Here is a 6,290-nt window from a genome sequence, read left to right as displayed (position 1 = left end):
TGAGTGTGGTGGGGGGGGGGGGGGGCATTTTGCTCAAAGTTTCTAAAAGCTTCAGAATTATGGCCTGGCCAAGAGGTTTTACGATACTTCTGGAATTTTGAAAAAATAAGTAGGAGAAAAATATGCTTTCCTCTATATCAGTATTTGACTGTGAGGTAGTAATATAGTCACTAAACAAAAGCCACAGCAAATGCTGTTCTCAGCTGTTTCATACACAAAACTCAGCAGAAGAAAGGCAGGTTTCATGCATTAGTTGTGAAAGCTGCGTTCAGCAGCAAGAACTACGTAACACAGAACAGTGTGGTGTGTTGAGCCACCAGCAGATTCTGTCTGACAAAGGAAAACAAACTCATGGGCTTCTTGCAGTTTGTCTTCTCTCTACACAGTTTCAGGACAATCAATTCTTCTTCCTTATTATTCTCCCTAATGGACTTCTTTCTCCCTTCTTAATTCCTACTTCCCTTGGAGTAAATGGTGCCTCTCTTAAAGGTTCAGACTGAGGCAAAGAACTGAAAGTTTAACTTTACCTGTATGTATAGTTTCTGCTAGTATCTTCCAGCTTTGCCATTAAACGCTGGGCAGGCTGGGCAGTATCTCCTCATTAGACTATATTCCTGGGTGAGTCAGACTGCAGAACCAAAGCAGCAAACACAGCTGACTTTCTGGACTCAGTCACGGCAGCCACTGTTCAGTAAGTCATAATTAACCAGTCTCAACCAGTCCAACATGGTTTTTTTCCAAATTACTGATATCAACACTCAGCGTAAATAATCTCTGTAATCTATTTTTATCGGGAAATTAAGCAGCAGCAGCAGGTACTATAGGTTCAGAACTCATTGTTCCAACATGTTTTATAACTTTAAAATAAAAAATAAACAATCACAACAACTTGCTAGTTTTCTATCCATAGTAAAGTCTTTCCCTGCTTTGAATGTTACTAAAGCTCTGGAAGACATGCTTGCTTACGTTAGCTTTAGTCACAAACCATCTCACATAGACAAATTAGTATCTGTGAAACTGCAGATTCTGCTATGCAGAGGAATAATGATAAACTAGGATGAAATTTATGTAAGGGGAGGAGTAGTGAGAGTCCCACTATCATTTCCTCTTTCCCCACAGTCCTCACCACACCTCATACAACCTCATACCTCACTCCCAGTCATGCACTTGATCATATCTCCTGCTCAGCCTCTCTTCTACAACCTTCTGCAATTTTCCTTTAAGTGGCATTATTTTAGAAATCTAAATGGAAAGGCTCCTCTGCATATAAGAAAGCTACATAAACCTCCCACAACATTGAGAATTATCGGAATCCATATAAAACCATGAATTTGCTTCAGCTGCTTATTTATGTCAGGAATGTTCAAGAAGTTCAGACCTGGAAGGAAATGTGTCCTCTCTTCATGAGACTGCACATACAGGCATTTCATATGGAATGTATTTACAAGATAAACAGGCTTTGGATGATCTACAAATCAAAGTTACAAGAACTGAGGGAGTTACAGTTACAAGGTAAGTAACCATTTTGAAACTGTTCTAATAAAATCAAGTTATTTCAGCTGCAATGGCCTGCAGGGACAACAATATTTGCTTTCTTTTACATCATCATTGTCAATCCTCCTTCATGGCACAAAAAAAAAAAAAGGTGTTAATTGATCACCTGATTATTTGTATGCAGTCAATGAAAATCATGTCCCCAGTGTCCTCTACAGACATAACAGACTTGGTCTAGGCCTTGAAGGTTTTAAAAGTAAAATGAAGAGCCAGGAAAAAATGAAGTAATTATTATTACCATTTTACAAACAAGGAGCTAATTGAAAGAAACAAACACAGCAAGTCATCCTGAGATTACAGAGGAAAATATGCTGCATAGGATAAAACCAAGCACAGATCTGCTGACTCCGAGCATAGCATATACTTGGAACTGGCCTTTTCCTGAGCCATGGTTCTTGCATATAAGCACTGTAATCATTTAATTGGAAAAACTGATACATGCAAACACATACACAGAGAACTGATGAAACTCTTACAAAGAAATTCTGTTTGTCTAAAGATCTGTAGAAGCAAAATTAAATACTTTTCACTTCTGACAAAGTGAAGTGGGGAAAGTCCCAACTAACGATCTTTTAAGACCTTACATATGGGGGTCTGATTTTTCTTGTTACAAACAGCCACACCAGACATTCATTTCTACGTATTTAGACTCAGCGCAGGATGTCTCAACTAACAAATAATACCATCAACTTTCACCAGGGCCTGACTGTAGACAAATGACCTTTTCAGCACTTGTATCAGTTTACTGCAGCTTTGACGTGTTGTTCTGTTTCTCCACAGCCAAGTGGCAAGCTCCATACTTAGATATGCCTGTAAGTTACTTTTTTATTTTTTACTTACAAATGTGCACCCACATGCTGCAGTTTTTTTAATTTGGACACAAACAGCTTAATCCCTTGCATTCTCTTTCTCTCCTGAACAGGAGGAGAGTTCTCCCTCACGTTCTCATTCTCTCCTCCTACAAGAGGAGGCGGTGAAGAGGTGGGTTCAGTCATCATTTCTGGGAACCAAGTATTCGGCCATAGACACAACGAAGTAGATGTGACACTTAGGGACATGGTTTAGTGTCAATGGTGGTGTCGGTTTGACAGTTGGGTTTTAGAATCTTAGATGTTTTCTCCAACCTTACTGATTCTATGTTTCTATGTTTCCAGAGGACCTAAGCACTGTTCATCACTGCTGAGTTCCCTGGGAACTGACAGCATTCAGCACTGAAAACCGAGGATACGTAGGTATTTAGGTATCTGGGAGGCTTCAGTTCAAGGAAGCAATTAGGCATCAGTCTGTGTCCTTATCACCAATTTCTAGTTGTCTGACTGAAAGCTTCAAAAAGTTAAGTCAAAACTTAACTTCAAAAGTTAAGATGGACCAGTAAATGAGATTTCTAATAGAGGTCCAGCCAAAATAAGCAATGGCACACAGGTTAGAGTTTGAAGTCAAGATGAACTGTTCTCTAAACTCTGCTGACTAGATCTCTTAAGACAGCAACAGGAGATTAGACCCAGAGAGCAGGTGTCAGCACCTCCAGCATACACATACCAACTTAGGGTGAGATTCATCTTGCCCACCTTCCTAATTTAGGAATCTTATTCGAAAATTACATCCTTACCTATATGAATTCAAATTACATTAATTGCTTCATTTTTTAAACTCAAAAACTACTGATGATTTGGTAGCAAAGTTATGTAACTATGTATTCAATATGCTCGCTTACTCTCAGGGAAACCTGATTACAGCCTCTTACTAACTCTGTTGTTAAATTCTGAGGATTCAAAACATCAAGGTGCCAAAAGATAACTGCACTGTGACACAGGCACAACTAAAAAAAGACACCATGTTAAAAAAGCATGTTTTTAACTAGAAGAAAGCTATAATTTTAGAAAAACAGAGATAGAAAATACTTAAGCAGAAACAGAAGTTCAAGGTCTTGATAATCACTATCCCAAATGCCAATGATCTTGTAAATCAATGAGATAATTAACGATGATACATTTTTTCCTTGACACTTATTCCTTTTGTTCCTTATTTACCCAAGTACTTACACCGTGTCATTCATGCTAACCCATGTATTATTTTTCTCTGCTCTTTCATTACTAGTCTCAGTACTCTTTTTTGCTAATACTGAACAAACTGCAAATCGTCACATTAGTGGCTTGCTCTTAGGTCCTGACATTTTCTTTTTGCAGTGGAATTACAGTGCAATGTCCTCCTAGAAGGTACCAGGTACTTCAGACAATTCAGCTGCCTTCACAACTACAGTAACACACTCGAGCCAGTGCAAACAAGTGATGCAATGCAAGCTCTGTTCTTCCCAAGGGTGGAGAGCAACCCCCAGCCAGACTCTCAGATTGTTTCTTCCACAAGAGAACTTGCAAGGTCACTTTTGAACCCTTACTTCCCATGGGGTGGCCACAGTCCACCCAGCAGTGCAAAGGGAAAAGAAAATTAACCTCTGACCTATCTTTGCTCATATACAGAGTACAAGAACTGGCAAACAGCAATATGTAACACTAATTAATTGCAGCTTCACTTGCAAGGATTGAAAGATTCTCCTAAATAATCTGAAAAGGTACTGAGTTCTTGTGACTTTATTTGGAAGCTTAAATTAGATGGTAACATATCAATGTGTGTAACTTCCAAATTTAATTATTTTCTTGATGTTTCTGTAAGAGTTGTGGATGATTCTCCTCCAAATCTATCATTCAGAAGAAAAATACCACCATCTAAATAGATTATAACTTCTGTAATTTTTTGCTTTCTGAAGTATTGTGGAAATAGAGGACATTAGAATGTATTAATCAGTGTAACAAAGAATTTGCCAGGATTAGTATTATAACAATTATTTACTTATTAATCAGGTTTCTTCACATGGCCATCATTCTCTGACCACCTAATATCTACATTTGTTATTCTGATGTATATAAATAACATTTTTTTGTTATGATTCTCTTTTTTAAGTATCTCTGAGCTGGCCTCTAATGGGATTTGGACTTTCAGCAGATTTTAATAATAGATGACACACATAAAAGTCAATCTGTATTTCAAATATATAACTAGACATGAGCAGAAAAGCATTTAAAAGAAGGCATACAAGTCAGATGTATTAAGAAATAGTTTGAACTTTCACAAAATGTTGAACACCTCTGAATTCTCATAGAGGCTTAATATCCAAGCACACCTCTTTTCTTGTTCATTCCTCTGACTCATTCCAATTCTAAATCTGTTCCATAGCTAGTGCACCAGATTTTTTTTTTTTTTGTCATGACTGTTTCAGTCCAGCTGACTCTGGTTAGAAATATCTTCTTGTGGCAGCCCAATCTATGGTGATAAGTAGCCAGACTTCTGAAATGTCAGACCACTACTCTTTCTGACCTTGTAGACATTACTTGCTCATAACATAGAACAAAACACTTTAATACCAGCCTTGTGCAATTAAATCAAGGTTCTTACATAACAGCCTAAAGAACCTCAAAAACCTTATAATCTTTTGCCTTAAATGGGTACACACAACTGCAAAAAAAAAAAAAAAAAGATATCCCAAACCAAAATATATCACTCCATGTAGAAACTGACATAAGAATACACACACAACAGATGCTAGTTACTCTGTACTACCGGAAGGTTCTCAGACTGCTCATGGTCTCAGGTGGTCTGCAAGGAAGACTACCACCTACACAATATCACTACTGCAAGATTTTCTAGCATCTTTCAAGCAGATAAACACTTTCTGTAGTGTTATAAAGAGCCATGCTTGAGGCTACTTGGATGAGACTGACATTATGCAGCTATTATACAGAAATAAAAAACCCATGTCTTCTTGCACAGTGTAATATGACCTACTTAAAATTTAGTCTTAATATCAATGGCATTCCATAGCATCTATAGGAATTATGAACCAAAGGTCAGACATTCCAGTAGGTGACAGCTGTTGTCCCAGAGATATGTTCTACAATAAATACGGGAATAACATGAAAGTAAACACATGACATTGGTAAAGAAAAAGAAAGAAAACAACCACAACACAGGAGGGAGAAAAGACAAGAAAAGTCATCAAATTTTTGAGCAGGGCAGAACAAATGTTTGACTGAAAAGCTTCAGGTCCAGCTGGGAGAAGGCCAAGACTAATTTAACCTTTGGTCAAATGGTTGGGAGTTAGCTAGTTTCCTTTTTCCTCTTACATCACTCCCAGAGATTTCGACAAAAATAATATGGCCTCGATTACATGACATTACAGGCTCTCATAATGCACTGGGGAGGATAGTGTTGAAACCCCTCGGAGACAAATTAATCCCAGCAAAGCAACAGCTGTAAGATTGCTATAAACAGGGAAAACAACTACAATGTTTGCATCTTGTACCTAAATGATTTTAATATAACTTATTAAGGGGATTAGATTATCCTTTTTTTTTTTAACAGGTCTGGCAGCCTCGTATCATCATGAAAAAAACAGTTGTCAGATTGCATGTAGTTGCTGTTGAGCTATTTAACTACTCAGTACAGTCTTTTGAAAAGCTAAACCAGCCCCAGGTATAAGATGATTTATCTTACTTTCAGAAAACGTGTGCAGTCAGAGAATATATGATCTATAGAGTTTTTGTTACATATGCTGGAACAGATCACTACTTCTGTCACCATCTGTCTCATGCAGGCCCTGTGACTGATCAGGTGTCAGGCACCTGCTCAGTCTGCCTGTCCTGCTGACCCCCAGCCCCCCTGCGCCCTGGTACCCCGTTCCA

Source organism: Apaloderma vittatum, unplaced genomic scaffold (assembly GCF_000703405.1).
Source record: "Apaloderma vittatum isolate BGI_N311 unplaced genomic scaffold, ASM70340v1 scaffold30058, whole genome shotgun sequence".
NCBI classification, from domain to species: domain Eukaryota; kingdom Metazoa; phylum Chordata; class Aves; order Trogoniformes; family Trogonidae; genus Apaloderma; species Apaloderma vittatum.
Note: the sequence above shows the minus strand (reverse complement) of the source record.